The sequence below is a fragment of the Gopherus flavomarginatus genome, chromosome 6, assembly GCF_025201925.1.
Source record: "Gopherus flavomarginatus isolate rGopFla2 chromosome 6, rGopFla2.mat.asm, whole genome shotgun sequence".
Taxonomy (NCBI): domain Eukaryota; kingdom Metazoa; phylum Chordata; order Testudines; family Testudinidae; genus Gopherus; species Gopherus flavomarginatus.
The window spans coordinates 81,176,338-81,192,697 of record NC_066622.1 but is presented as its reverse complement, the minus strand read 5'-3'; the positions used below and the strand labels follow the sequence as shown (position 1 = coordinate 81,192,697).

Here is a 16,360-nt window from a genome sequence, read left to right as displayed (position 1 = left end):
GCCACTCTTATCCTGGAATAACAATTTCTATTATAAATTATACCACTATAACTGCAGCAGTTTAATTATACCAGCATAGCTGTACTGGTGTAACTAGCAAAACTTTCCTATGTAGACACGGCCTGAAGTATTTTAAAAGCAGTAAAATAGTTAACAACATTGACATTTAAAGTACCATCGTTGTTAGAGTTAGCACCCATTGAAGTAAATGGAGCAGCTCACACCTCAGAGCTTTTGTTACAGGCTCTCTGCAAACTCAAATATCACTACTGATTACACTGTCATATTTTCAATAACTTCCTTTTTTTTAAAATGAAAGTTGAGATTCTGCTGAACAATTAAGAGGTTCACTAAAGTAATTGACTACTATAGCAGGCTCTGAAATAGGTAAGCATTTTCTCCATTTTACTGGTGAGAAAACGGAGATTCATATTCACAAAGCAAAACAGCTAAAATTAGAGCTAACAATTTTGACTCCTGGTTCTTTGGCATCATACCTCTGCAGTATCCCTATTGTATAGGACAGTCTGTTTTCAGACAGACAAGAACCCAAGACATATTATGAATTTGCAACAATCATCAAAATTACAGCTTTACGTAGCAGAGCACTGAAAATAAAGTTATATTGCCTAAGACTTTCTTTTAATCCTTCTAGGATGAAACCTGAAATTTTATTAATTATTTGAGGCATTCAAGCCACCTCTAAGTCATAAAAGCAACAGATTAAACGTAGAGCTTTTCCCTCCCAACTTCTCCATTATCTTCAAATTATCTAGCAAACAGTAGCTACAGGAAGCTCATTTCACCCTTCGCCTGCTAGCATAAGTTACTTGTGTCAATTTTGATGCCAAATATACCTGAAAGCAGGGTGCCAGAAATGATTTCAACACTGATAAAATGCATCTCAGAACTACTGTAAGAGCAGCATTTATCACACCTAAAAAAACCCTTCCACTTTACATTTGAAGAACTGCAATATCATTCTCAGATACTGTAACTGAGCATAAAGCTGCCCTGCTAAAGACTAACAACACTACACTTAAGCTACGGCTATGTTTACACTGCACTTCTGTCTTTAAAACATTTGCCGTTAGGGGTGTGAAAAAACACAGCCCTGACTGACAAAGTTTTAACAACAAAAAGCATCAGGGTTGACAGTGCTTTGTTAGAGGGAGAGTGTCCCTACCGCCCCTTGTTTGGGGTAGTTTTATGTTGCCAACAGGAGAGCTCTCTCCTGCCAGCAAAGAGCGGCTACACTGGGTACCTTACAGCGTCATGGCTGTAGCAGCATAACTGTGCCACTGTAAGGTACACAGTGTGCACATAGAAACAAGAGATTTGAGTCTCTAAGAATGTGCGTCTTTGCACTGATCAGCTGAACGAGTTTCCCGCTCTGCATCCTATGCAGAAGTTAAAATGTTGAAACACCTCTCTAATCAACGGAAACTGCAGATGCTCAACACCTCTTAAAGTCAGGCCACTTATTATTGCATCATCACCAAAGTCAGTAGTCAACCTAGCCCCCACCCGTCCTTGCCCACTTAGCAATCTGAAAAAAGCAGAGTGGTCATGACTCCCTGATGCACTGAATAAACACACTGCCACTCTTACCTATTAAGTAAAAAAGAAACAAACCTAACAGTACCTGCAATCTCTAAATTATGCCATTTTAATACTGTTTAAGGTTTTGTTGTTTTCCTTTCTGTGCTAATGCAGGGAACATTCTTAAACAATTCTCATGCATTACTTCTTCATCTTTCCTCACAATGGGAGCGTCAAGCCAGGTTAGACTATGATCAAAGCACAGGAACTTGCATTAGCTAACAAAGTGGTAAAAATACTTAGCAGAGCTTAGAAAAAATGGAGTGATGACTGGATTAAGTCTAATATTTCACAGCTCACACAAAAATGAGAAGAGGAGGGATGCTTCCACAGAGAGGTCCAGATAAAAAGCCATGGTGAGAAGGGAGCTGCTTTTGGACCATGCTTGGGGAATCATCTTTCCTATCAGCCTCTGACTAGTATGTGCTCATCAGTTTAAATCCCTGTCACGTCTTCCCTCAGGCTCCTGGAAGTGAACAGGAATGCTCTCCCACCCCCCCATCCACTCCAGAGGCTCCTGGCTGCTATGAGGGGTGGGCTCTCTAATACTTTTTAATCCCATCTCATCTCTAAATACAGATCCTTCCTCTACTTTCAAAGAGCACAAGCAGCAAAAATTGATGCCAGCCAGTTTTACTACTGTCCACAGGATTCTGAGTAGCATTAGTGCAACTGACAAGCATCATATTAATCTAGGGGAAAGCTTTAAGCAGAAACACTCCAGAACCATTTGTCTGAAGGCAACAGTGCATCTGAAGGTTCCTTTTAAAAACTGCCTGAGCTCTCGATGGCTTAAGTTTCCCTAGGAAGATTTACTAGTCAACACAAGGACAGTAGATTTTTGAAGTCCCGATACTTTGCTCTATCTGAGCACCTTGCACTGTCAGAGTACTCTACAAACATGAACTAATACATCTCATTCTGAAGGGTGAAGCACATAGTTTTGAGGAAGTCTCACTTCCCTCCTGAGCACTGCAATCCAGAATACTGTACAGTTTTTTTTTAAAACCTGTGAAACCTGCAGCCCTCCATTATACAAATCTGGCCCAAAAGAATGAACATGTACTTCCAGAGTGGATATGTGGACGCTTGATCAGAAAGAGAATAATAGCCATTTGCTACGGAGGGAAGACTCTCAGATTGTCCAGTTACTTACATTGTCACCAACTGAGAACACTGATCGCAGACATATCCTGTGTGCATGCCCAGGATTAATGACTATGCAGAATCAAATAGTTCCACTGTTTGTACTATCTGCTGCACTTGGCACAAAATCTCAGTCATCAGTTGAACAGTTTTGCATGATCTCACTGAAATTAAAGAGCAGACGACCCTAAGAGGCTAGGTACAAGGCAGATTCCAAAACTACCAATTCTAAAATGGGTTTCAGTGCATACTGGGTAAGACCAAAGGTCCATATAGCGCAGTATCCTTTCTTCCAACAGTGGCCAATGCCAGGTGCTCCAGAAAAATAAATTGTGTGTTTTGGAGCTAGGATATCAATGGAATAATAATCTGGCTACATTTTGAAATGGGTCACGAATTTTTAGAAATAAAAGTTAAATTTATACAAACATTTAAAATTAGTTGCCAAAATTTTGTGGGGGCACTGCAAATTCTAACCACCTTCTCATCCCCTTCCTAACTTCATTGTTTTCTTTCCTGCAGACCTTTCAGAAACGATTATTTAAATTTGCATATTTCTCCTCCACTGTGCTTTTGCTCTTTCATCATCATCCTTGTACATTGTGTGCCTGTTCTGAAACTCTCAAATATAATAAAAATAAAGTTATTTTCTTGAGTAGTAAATTGCAAGCAGGACAATTCAAATAGTAAGTTAATTGACAACTCGCATCACTTCTTGGCATAATCTGATCAATTAGTTTGGAAACCTCTGCTCTATGGCCCAAGCAGAACTAGGCCACTGTATGATGCTGCAGATTCCAGTCCCATAGGACACAGTTCCAGGTAGGATATAAAAACATGGAAGCAGAACTGCCAACAGGGACTACAGTTCCATAAGAGAAATTGGGTCTTCTACTGGCAACTCAGAAGCTACTACTCCTGAGAACAGGATATAGCTATAGTTAGCTGAATTGGTTACCAGTTTCTTTTGCAAGTTTTCTTGCGGCTGCAAGACGTGACTGTGAATCAGGAGTAACATTCTAATCTTGCTCTACTACAAACTTGCTATGTGACCCTAGGCAAGGCACTTGACTTCAATGCTTTCATTTCTCCATCTGCAGAATAGGGATAACATTTCCCAGCACCACAGACCATAGAAGCTTGATGTAATCAGGTCTGTAAAGCATTCAGATCCTAGGATAAAAGGCATTATGCAAGTGAAACATTCTCTTCCTATATCTACATCCTGGAATATTTTTTGATCACTACCCAAAAGAGCGAGCTGTCTCTTGGCCGGGACCCTGGGCCAGCTTCATCTAGAGCAGCTTCATTTTCACAGCACTAGGAGCAGCAGCAGCAAGATTCTCAACCCTGCCTTTTCACAGTTCTGCTGCTCCGAGTTGCTCCATTGAGAAGTTGGGGAAAAGACATGCTAAGTGGAAACAGAGTAAGTCAGAACTCCATCCCCACTTGGATCTTCATCTAGATTCTGACAGCTCTGAGGCAGAGAGCAGTTCAGATGTTTCTGCTCTACTACTTCAAAGTTCGAGCCAGAGCATAGGAATTCTCCCCACTAAGAGCAAGGAGAGTTTCAAGGGCAAGAGTAATGCTAGGCAATTCCACTACCATGCAGCAAGCTTAGTGACCTGAAATATTCTCTTCATAAGGTACTGAAGCAAGGTCAGGAGAGGGGCATTCTCTCAAGCTACAGATCATAAAAGTTTAGCAGTTTGTGTTGCATTATTGGTTGCAGCTGTTTGTTGGCTGAGGGGGTGGAGAAACCTGGGATACACAGGGTTATTATCTACACTAGAGGAAAAAAAACATCACTGAAATCCATCCAGGTTTCACTTAGAAATAGACAAATTGTACAAAGCAACAAAAGAAGTGGGCATTCACCCACGAAAGCTTATGCTCCAATACATCTGTTAGTCTTTAAGGTGCCACAGGACTCGGTTGCTTTTTACAGATCCAGACTAACAAGGCTACCCCTCTGATACTTGACAAATTGTACAGTGTCCATTAATGGATGATATTTCATACAAACACCTGAAGGCGACTGTGTTCCTAAATCAGTTCTCAATAGCCTAGCACAACAGTACTGGACTGACTCCCAAGGTAAGTCAGGAAAGGTTTGCCCAACTGATCACCAAGAGGCTGATATGAGAGATTTGAGGCCACAAGGAAGGCCAAGGGATAAGTAACCTGTTGACAAGCCCAGCCCACATCCCTTGACAGCTGCTGGGATTCCTACCAGGTTGCTGTCTTTGGACAATGCTTGGGGACTCCATTTTTCACATTACCGTCTGGCTAATAGATGTCTGACAAATAAGTCTTCTCCCATCCTCTGGCTGCTGGGAAGGATAAGCAGCTAGTAGTGTACACCACTGGTTGGGGTGGGGAAGCTACTCTACCTAATTCCCAGCCTCCTGCATTTGGAGTGGTCTCCTCCACTCCTTTTGTCTTTGAGAGACTCCTCCCATAATAACCTCAGGGCCTCACTACAGTTTTTCCTATGGCATTCTCAGTCAGCAGCAAATTGAAATTTACCTGATTTTTTTTTTTTTTATTATGCCCACTGCAGATACAGGGTAGCAACAAGGAACTTAACCTGAGTCTTAATTTCACACTGCTGCTGAACAGATTTTTCCATAGCCGGGGGGGGGGGGGGAGGGGAGAAGGTACACATTAATTTGACACTGGGGTAAACATTATTTTAGAAAGGTATTTTCTAGAAATTATTCTTTGAAAATAGAGATCCCAATCAACTTGACTGCACTAAAGTGCTTTTAACAACAGCTTTATCTTCCAATTTTACACTGCAGAACTATCTGGATACATCATACATCAACTGAAAGCACACAATGAACAGATATTAGGAACAGGATTGGCTTTTTTAAGTCAGTTGGTGACAGACTGGCAAGTAGAGTTCTTTTACTAAAAAAAACCCACTTACTTGGCACAATTCACATGAGTATCAGTTACTTAGCAAAACTGTAGCTGACAAAAAATAGTGATTACTGCAGATTCCCTCATATCTTTTCATGCCATTCCCTCCTTTTGAGGGGAAAACAGATACAGTTTGTATTTTCTTGCAGTTCCTATGAGCTAAGAGTAAATCTGATTTGTACCTAGACGATGGTATGGAATTAAAATGCAACACACGCCAACAGCACTGAAATGGAGAAATGTAATTGCAAATAAATACCTTGCCACAGTTTATTGATTATGCAGTCATGAGAAACTGAGATTGCTGAGAGCATTCTGCAGCAATAACTAATCCCACATGACTCTAGTCTCCTATTACAAAGTGTTCAGCAGTAATACAGAACCAAGCTACCAAAAGAGTACTATTTAACATATAACATTAAACAGTTAACTGGGAACATGTCTGTGACAAGAAAGAGAAGTAATTTTTTAATTCTGGAAAAAAAATACACATATGCAAGGCATCCACATGTGAAGGATAAGACGGTTTCTCAAGACCTTTCTAAAATTACAGACAGAAAGAATCCTCTGACTTGGTTCTACCATGGTTATCCTCTGACCCAGTTATAACATGGTTTAAACTGTGATGGGAACAGGACATAGATATATTACCCAAACCTTGGTGTTTGTTATGGGTGCATTCTCTCCCTCGAGCTACCGATTTTGGTTGTGCTTAAGCCAGATCCCCTGACTTGGCTACAACTCTCCCAAAATGGGGTCTCAAGACATACAGTGGAACAGATACACAGTGAACTCAAATATAGTTGAACTCAAGTCACATGGAAACAGAGTTCTGAATTGATTCAGTGCCATGCCAATTACAATTCTGGTTATAGTGAGGCTGCTCTTGTGGGAGGGAGAGATGGAACTCATACTATAACAAGTTGACTAAGTATGCAAATAAGCTTCTCTAATTTGGCATTAAAAACTACCAGGACAATCTCTTCCATTTAATATTCACTCCTCCATATCTGAGGCAAAATCCCTTGCATCACAGAAATTGGCCACCTTCCAAACCACTCCTAAACATTTAGAAAACAGAAGCACCTTGGACATTAAAGAAAGAGAGACTTCTATCTAATCAAGGCTGATTTCATTGCTGAAACAACAGTATATGAACCATCACACAAACACTACCAGCATAGGCTTATGCTGTGTACTCCAAATATGGTCATCAGACAGCGTGGACACTCAGAGCACACACACAGGACAGGGACAGAGCTACAGTACCAAGTCTTGCTCTTTTGGAGGCTAATTCCTTCATTTGCAACTAATTTTAAGACAGTATCCTAAGGTACTTCATTCTCACGGTGAAAGCTTTTCTAACCCGTCTGTAGTGAAGCATTTGTCTCAGTCTTCTCTTTTTTCCCTTCCCCTCCACCTCCTCAGATCTTTCATTCAAGTCTATATCAGGCTGACCCAGAAGAGCTAAGATCATGCCAGGTTTTCATAAAGAAACAAAAACACAGCTCACCTAGAAGACGATACTGCAGAAACTCCAGCTGCTGCAGAGAATGAAGGTGGTGGGAGGGGGAGAGAGATGCACAAAAGGGACTAGGGGCTGGAGTACAGAACAGAGAATAAAAGTGACAGGCAGATTGCAACGGTGGAAGAAAAGAGAAATATAAAGGGCTCACGGGGAACTGGGATAAGAGGTAAAAAAAAGATACTAAGAGAAATATGTGGGTGGGAGTATGTGCTAAGAGTACCAACTGTATTGGGAAAAGGAGAGGAATTAGATCCTCAAGTTGATTTAGGAGAGGGAACTGGGAAGGCAGAAAATAAAAAGTCTTAAAAGGATCAGGGAAAGCGGAGCAGGGGGAAAGGGTGTTAGAGAGAAATAAAAAGTGCCAAGATTTTGAGAACTGCAAGGAAATAAAAGATGTGGGGGGAGGATAAATAAATGGAAGAAGAAAATGAAGAATCAGGGAGGAGGGATAGCAATAGGAGGGGATTCCTGGGTTGGGGGATTGAGAAAAGTAAGGAGAAAGATAGAGGTGCAGGCATCTGGAAAAAGAAGTGGGGATAAAACAACAGAAAAGCTAGGAGATTCGGGGGGGGGGGGGAGAGATAACTGCACTGAGGGAGTCATGGGGAGGCAGTACCTGCACTCGGGGGGGCTCCCATGGGGAGAAGGGAAGAGGGTAGCTGCACAAGATGGGCCATGAGGGGCTGGGGAGAGCTGCACAAGGGGACTGTGGTGCGAAAGGGATGGGGGCAGCTGTGGCGGAGGGCTATGGGGCAGAGGGGAGATGGTTGCACAAGGAGGATACAGAGGGCTAGGGAGTGCTGCACCAGGGGACTATAGTGGGAAGGAGATGGGGGACAGCTGCACTGGGGGGTTATGAGGAGAGGAGGAGAAGATGGATACAGAGGACTGAAGGGTAGCTATGCCAGGTGGAGGGTAGGAGGTAGCTCCACAATGGGTTTATAGGGAGCTGAAGGTAGCTCCACAGTGAGAGGATATGGGGGGAGGGGAGGAGGTGGCTGCACAAGGGGACTGGGGGTAGCTGCGCCCGGAGACTATGTGGGGAGGGGAGGAGGTACCTGCACAAGGGGGCTATAGGGGGCTGGGGGTAGCTGCACCAGGAGGCTATGCAGGAGGGGAGGAGGTAGCTGCACTGGGGGGGCTAATGGGGGCTGGGGATAGCTGTGCAAGGGGATAAGGGGAGAAGGTAACTGCACAAGGGGGCTACAGGTAGCAGCGCCCGGAGGCTATGGGGGGAGAGGAGGAGGTGGCTCCACTAGGGGGCTAGAGGTGGCTGTGCCGGAGGGCTATGCGGGAGGGGAGGAGGTGGCTGTACTAGGGGGCTAGGGGTAGCTGCGCCGGGAAGCTAGGGAAAAGGAGAGGAGGTGGCTGCACTAGGGGGCTAATGGGGGCTGGGGATAGCTGTGCAAGGGGATAAGGGGAGAAGGTAACTGCACAAGGGGGCTACAGGTAGCAGCGCCCGGAGGCTATGGGGGGAGAGGAGGAGGTGGCTCCACTAGGGGGCTAGAGGTGGCTGTGCCGGAGGACTATGCGGGAGGGGAGGACGTGGCTGTACTAGGGGGCTAGAGGTGGCTGTGCCGGAGGACTATGCGGGAGGGGAGGAGGTGGCTGTACTAGGGGGCTATAGGTAGCTGCACTAGGGGTACTATATGGAGCCATAGGTAGCTGCGCCGGGAGGCTATGGGGGAGGGAAGGAAGTGGCTACATTAGGGGTACTACAGGGGGCTATAGGTAGCTGCGCCAGGAGGCTATGAGGGGAGGGGAGGGGAGAAGAGGAGGTAGCTCCACTCGGGGCTATAGGGGGCAGCTACGCCGGGGGGGGGCAGAACGGGTGAAGCAGCCGCCCCGGAGCAGCGGCCGCGAAGCAGCGGCCTGCGGGGTCGGGCCCGGCGCCAGGCGAGCACGGGGAAGGGGGGGGACTGCGCGCTACTCACCCGCCTCTCCCGCCGCCTCCCGGCTCGGCGCAGCGGCCCCACTTCCCGCGAGCCAGGAACCGGCCGCAGGCGCGGCCCCGCCGCAGCCCCTTAAAGCGGCAGGCCGCGGCCCCGGGAGACGGGCTGGGGGCGGGGACACGCGGCCCGCTCCGCCCCTCGGCCCGCAGCTGAGTGAGGCGGGCGGGGCTTCATCCCTTCCTGGGCCTGGCCACGGCGGGGGAGGGATCGGGGCCTCTGCATGGTGCGGGGGCTATTCAGGGCCCTCCCCAGTTTTGGGAGGCAGTTTAAGGGGTCCCTCCGCCCTTCTCCCACTCTTGGCTTTCTACACCCACCCCACCCAACACAAAGCCCTTCGGACAAGCCCCTTGCACTACCCGCCACCCCACACTCGGGGGGTCACTCGTGGGCCTACCCCATGCGCACCCCTCAGCTAGACATGCCGGTGGTACTCAAGAGGATTCCCCTCCCCACCCACATGCAATATGTCGGTCAGCTGAGTCTATTGCACGCACACAAGGATTGGGGTCCCACAGCAAACCCTTCCACACGTAGCAGCAGAGATCCTGCTGCCACACCTATAGGGCATTTGTGGGGTAATCACACGGTCCCCCCAAAAAAAAACACCTTTTATTTCTTTGGGGTATCACAACAGCAGAGCACCCACAGCAAGATAGCCTTCAGCCACAGAAACGTGAGGATGTTGCACCACAGAGAAATCCACCACATTGCAATGTGTGGGGTCCTGCTTGCAGGGTTGGACAAACTGAAGAAAGAGAATGACAGTTCATATTGCAACAAGTTGCTCTCCTGACCTGCACAGATCTTCACTGGGTGTTCTACATGGCCACAGAGAGATGCCTGGAGGCTTTGAGATACCCCATGTTGAGGGGAGGTTTAAATATTGTTCTGACATATTGCCAAACCCCAGAGAAGTCCAAAATCATAAAGGAAAAAACCCAAAATCTCATAAACAATAATGCATGTTGGTGTTTGGGCTGCCTATTAATTTTGAAACTTTAGTGGTGAATACAATAATGGAAGGCTGAAATTTCAACCTGAAGTGAAACCCAGAAGACAGCAGAGGTGCTCTGCTAGAACCAAGACTTGGCACTTCCTCCCAATGCCACTTGGCAGGTGGAGAGACTATAGAACTGTGCTGCTTTACTGCATGTATGACAATTTACAAATGTCAGTTATTTCTGGACCTGTTCATCAAAATGTGACAAAAATAACTAAGGCCCCAATCCTACAGACTTGCACACCTGCTTAGTTTAACACACAATAGTCCCATTGACTTCAGCATGTAATCAATATTGAAATAGGGCTATTGCTTTACAGTTACTGCAGTGGGACTACCCAGCTGCATAAAACAAAGGATGCATGTAAGGCCTTGTATATACTACATAGGTTTGTCAACAAAAGTCAGTACACCCATGTAACTGCCCAGCCATGCCAACATAATAAAACCACTTCAACAAGAGGCATAGGAAATATGTCAATATAGTTAGGGTAATGCAGTGTCTCTGTAGATACTGCGTTCCTTACATCAGCTGTTGGCTGTCATTCTTATCAATTTCACAACTCTGCTGTCCTGGAGCAAACTCACTCCTAACCACCAACACGCACTCTGAGAGTTCTCTACAGACAGCCTACCCCATTTTCCACCTTCAAGGGACTCCCTAAATAAACACCACACAGGAACTTTTCATCCAACACCACCCCTTAAGTCTTCTCAAATCCTCATTTAGCCCCAGAACAAGTCACTCGTAGGCATTTTTTCCTGCCTATCTTCTCACTCCCCAAGTTCCAGGGTTATGCCTGGAAATCTTCTCATGCCCAGCAGCTTCTATATTCCAGCTAACCTCTTTCTGCACTGTCCTGCTACTCTTTATAGAGAAATCAGGGGATCTCCACTCAGGTGTGTCTCCTTAATAACTAGGCTGGCCTCAGGCCTCTAGCCCAGAAAGAGGCAATCCACTCTGTTACAAACTCCATGTTACTGACAACTCCTTCATTGCTCCTTGTCTGTTTTAATCTTTGCTCTCCCTTGTATTCCACTGCTCTGTTCCATTAGCATCTGGTTAGCTAAAGATGAGAATCAGCATGTAGGGAAAATATACAAGATGTAGGTTTTTCCTGCTCAAGGAGAAAGGCTTGACAGATAGGATTTAAGTAACTGAGATCATTGCCCTCTTAATTTACAAAGGCTTTTTCCTTGTGATGAGACTTAATCCTATCAAGTTATAGAGTTTCCTACCTCTCCCCTCTCCCACACACACACACACACACCATTACAATATACTAAACAAGAGTAAACAAATATATAGAGGAAAAAGCCATCTGCTTTCAGAGAAAGTATGTGTTTTTGGTTTAGATTAAAGGCAGGTTTATAAATGTTTTCTTTGGAAGACTCCCCTGAAACTAGGTAGGCATAGGTACTACTTTCCTTGAAAATAATATGATTTTTCTACAATAGAGAGTAAGAGGAGGAATCCCTCCACTCCCCGGCATGCTCTTTACTAGCATTCTGTTTGGCTCTCCGCTTTAACAGTACAGTGTAAGTCTGTTCTCTGTAGTAATACATATATAGGAGTTACTATTGACCCACATGTGTGCTTTTATTTATGTCAGAATTTTATAAGTTCCCTATATATAACATTATAAGCAAGTGAAAGGAGGTATGGTGGTGGTATTAAGTGCTGCTGCACCAAAGTCATTCCCATAACTAATGCAGTGATGTAGCACAGCAGCAGTTCTCAACAGTCCATGCTGGTGGATCTATAGAGAGCTAGCTAGTCCCATTGTGCTGTCTCATTGTGTGACTTCCAAATATTTCTTTTCTACGGAAGCTGTAGTTGCCACAGAGATGTTACACCATTATGAGTGTGAGAGGAAGTGGTCGATGCAGTCGTGACTAGCAGTAAAAATGGTCTTTGATATAGTGTCTCCATTAAGATGTGATCCAACCTATATAAAAATTAAGATTCCCCCTACTGTGAAAATATCTTTCTGGCGTCTGTAGGATTTTGACTTGTTTTTCTTCTATCCTTTCTTATTAGGCAGACAAGCCACATTACTCTCTCTGTGTCTATTTCCTCCATGTGTGTTTCTAGAGGATACACCCACTCTCCAAGGAGCTTTTCTCTCCGAATTGGGAGAAGGAAAAAAAGTTACAGATTTCTGATTCTTCAGAAAATAAGAGTTTATGTATCTTAGTCTTTACGGCTGAGAGGAGAGCTGGTGTTTCGTTTGTAAAGACATAATGGAGTAAGACATTCAGGAAACTTACTCATCTTGAGGTATAATTCATTTCAGCCTGAGAATTTTTCTTAAAGAGATAGTTGCACTCCTTCCAACATCTGAAAGCTATAAATTTGGTGAAGAAATAGGGACATACCTTTAAATTCCATTTTAAAAATGGTGTAGAATAGCTATTTTAAGAGGAAAAATACAATATTTTGCTAAAAATATAGGCATTTCTCTTTCTAAAGCAGTATAGTTGTGGGACAGGATGTGGCCAGTGATGGCTGGAATCTAAAGAAAAGAAGAATTCCCCAGAACAGCGTTAGCTGTGAGCTTTTTTGGGGGATTGGTTTGGGTTTTTTGTTCAGCACATGTGTGGGAGTGAAGTAGTGGCTGAAAAGGGGAAAATAAAACTGATATAAAAGCAGAACCCAGGCTTGCTAGAGTAATCTGAATTAGATCACAAAACAGAAAGGAAAAAAACAGCCTTTCAGAACCCACATATATTTTTTTAGCCTCTCAAGCCAGGATAAAATAAATGTGTGTGAAAAACAAAAAGTATGTCTGGTGAGGTTTATTTTTTTCCTTAGCTTTCAAAAATGAAACTCACAAACAATAATCAGATTGTTTAGATATGAGACTATTTGTGAAGTGCTACAGTTGTCTAATGGTGACATAATTCCAACCAATCCATGTAAAGCTGCTCCCCTCTGTCCTCCTCCTCCTGGGTTTTTATGGTTAGAAATTATTTATATCAGAGATAAATATATGGAGATATACCTATCTCATAGAATTGGAAGAGACCAAAGGTCATTGAGTCTAGTCCCCTGCCTTCACTAACAGGACCAAGTACTGATTTTGCCACAGATCACTAAATGCCTCCCTCAAGGATTGAACTCACAACCCTGGGTTTAACAGGCCCATGCGCAAACCCAAGCAGCTAAGATACAGACAATTTTAAACAACCTAAAGGAAACTTTCCCACAACATTGTAGATTTCCTGCCATATTTTTTTTTCCCCTCAAGTCCCTCACTTTGGCTTTTTATTCCACATTATACTGTATAACCCCTTTGCTACTGCTCCTGTTCAGATGTCTTGCTGGCATGAGCTATTAAATATTCCATTGAAATCTACATATGAGGCCACAGGAGTAGTAGTATGTATAGTAGAATCAACATATACGTCTGGTCTACAGGAAAGCCTGAATTCTAGTTCTGACTCTGTGTGAGCCTTGACAAAGTCACTTGCTCTCCATGTCGCAGTTTCCCTATCTGTAAATAGCAGGTAATACTACTTACATTTCTCAGGAGGCTATTGTGAAGATTCTCCATGTTATGAAGTGTTTTGAAGCACTGCAACCTTTATCTGACATCCATGGACACTGAAATCCTTTCTTCAACCACAAAACAGATACAGCGCAAACAGTGCCTGTGTAAGATTGTCTACGCTGCCCCATCGCTGTACCTCATTACACATTGTTTTAAGCTTCCTGCACTTAAAGGCAGATTAGATAATCACAGTGGTCCCTTCTGGCCATGGTATCTATTAAATGTATTGTGCCCTTCTTTTTGCTTTTGTCCCACATTTTGATCTTGTCAGATAGAAAGCTATGCAGAAGCAGCAGCCTTTCATTGATCTCAAAAACTTTTGAAATACGAATCCGTTGTTAACGTAAGCTCTTCATGTCAGTGACTGTTTTTGTGTCCGTTGTACAGGGCCATGCATAACTGTTGCTGCCAAACACATACATAAATATTAATAGCCTTGTAAAAGTAGCAGACTATACTGGCACATTATGTTTATTCCTTTGTACAGCATTTGGCAATTAAAAGAGATATATATCTGCTAAGTATTATTATTTGTCCACTGCTCTTGAACTTTCTTGATTTGGCTTGAGCATGAAACTGAGAAATTTAAGGAAAAAGTAACTATCATCCTGTCCTTTTCACTTGTGTATATCCCACCTTGCTAGAGCTTTCTGAAGATGTGAAATTTTTTTTAAAGCAGCACAGCCTGTTATGAAAGAAGACGGACTGAATATCAAAGAAGATTAACTTATTCCAGATGAGAACAACTGTTTGTGAATATTTGAACAAGCTTCAGGGATGCAGCTGGGGGAAAGAGGAAAGTAAGGAGCTGGAAAGCACAGCCGTCTGCATGACTGGATGATGAAAGAGAAAAACACTTAGGGGAAAATGGAGGCATTGCAGGGAAGGGAAGGAAAGAATCTTTTTCCAATCAATTTTATCATTATTCTTTCATTAAGCCTACCTTTATGTTAAGAGCATATAATGAGTCAAATTCATCCTGGCTGAAATTTCACTGGAATTAGTGGACTTATATTAGGGATGCCTTTGACTGTGTGGGCTTGATTTTGATCTCACTGCTAGTTTGACATTGGTGTAGCATCCACTGACATTTAATGGAGTTACTCCTTATTTCCACTGACAAAACAGAATCGATTCCCATGCCATTAAAGATCTGGTCTACACTACAGACATATATCGGTATAACTTCATTGCTCAGGGGGGTAAAAAATCCTGCCGACATACCTATCACTTCTCAGGGAGGTGGAGTAACTACATGCATGGGAGAGCTCTTTTCTTGCAGTTTAGAACATTTTCATTAAAGTGCTACAGCGGCGCAGCTGCGCCAATGCAGCAGTTTAAGTGTAGACATGCCCTTTATGTAGAATGTCAACTTATTCTGCATGGCTATCATTCAAGTTTTATTGACTTCAACTTTTTTATTAATTAGGTTGTGGTCAACTTTTTCAACAAGTGTTCACTGATTGACACAATAATTAATTCCTGAAAGAGTAGTAATCTATGATCTCAGAATCCCATGTCTCTTAGGACCTTGAGTACATCAGCACAATTTTCTATGTTTCTGGCTTGTCTAATTTTAGTTTATTGCCCATATGAGAGGTGCATAGTGTTACTGAGGCCATGGCTACACTAGAGAGTTGCAGCGCTGGTGAGGGGGTTACAGCGCTGCAACTTAGGATGTGGCCACACTTGCAAAGCACGGCCAGCGCTGCAACTCCCTGGTTGCAGCGCTGGCTGTACACCCGGTCGAGCCTCGGGTGTAGGGATTCCAACGCTGGTGATCCAGCGCTGGTCAGCAAGTGTGGATGCCCACCAGCGCTTTTATTGACCTCTGTGGTATAAGGAGGTATCCCAGCATACCTTAGAAGCCTCTCTGGTAATCATGCACACTCCACTGCCCTGGGCTCAGCTGACCCCACCTTTAAATGCCCCGGGAATTTTAAAAATCCCCTTCCTGTTTGCTCAGCCAGGTGTGGAGTGCAATCAATCATTCAATCAATCAGCGACCATGCCTCCATGCCCCAAACGAGCCCCAGCATGGAACAATTCCGAGCTGCAGGACCTCATCAGTGTTTGGGGTGAGGAAGCTGTGCAAGCACAGCTGCGCTCCAGAAGGAGAAATTATGATACCTATGGGCAGATATCACAGTCCTTGCTGAGAAGGGGCCATGAACGGGACGCGTTGTAGTGCAAGGTCAAAATAAAAGAGCTGAGGAGTGCTTACTGCAAAGCCCATGAGGGAAATCGCCGCTCAGGAGCTGCCCCCACAACCTGCCGTTTTTACAAGGAGCTGGATGCCATACTTGGGTGTGACCCCACTGCCAATCCGAGGACCACGATGGAGAGTTCAGAGCAGGGAGACGTGGGGGAGGGTGTAGAGGAAGCCGACAGTGAGGCTACTGGCATGGAGGGAGACACCCCGGAGTCCCAGGAGGCATACAGCCAGGAGCTCTTCTCAAGCCAGGAGGAGGCTAGCCAGTCGCAGCAGCTGGAAGTTGCTGGTGAGGAAGAAGCTGCGGAGTGTGGTCGGGGTAAGCAGATTTTTATGTTTTGGGAGAGGAGGGTTTGGGTTATGGCTGCCTGCATGCATGCCTAAACGTGGAATAGCCCATTGATTTGCTCTATCACGTCTCTGTAATCGGCCTCGGTA

General features: G+C 44.4%; 1 protein-coding gene across 10 annotated transcripts in view; it reads right to left on the bottom strand.

Annotated features, from left to right (window-relative positions):
• The window catches only part of CSGALNACT2 (chondroitin sulfate N-acetylgalactosaminyltransferase 2), a 55,147-nt gene extending 45,900 nt beyond the window's left edge, over positions 1-9,247 (bottom strand). For 4 of the 10 annotated variants that reach the window (XM_050960737.1, XM_050960735.1, XM_050960740.1 and 1 more), the window contains exon 1: positions 9,139-9,247. The gene's annotated coding sequence lies outside the window, so the exon portion shown is untranslated. Of the gene's footprint in view, positions 1-5,277; positions 5,381-7,189; positions 7,723-9,138 lie in introns of those variants that run through there. The other 6 variants (XM_050960733.1, XM_050960734.1, XM_050960741.1 and 3 more) reach the window with 3 other exon arrangements.
• Positions 9,248-16,360: the final 7,113 nt, after the last annotated feature.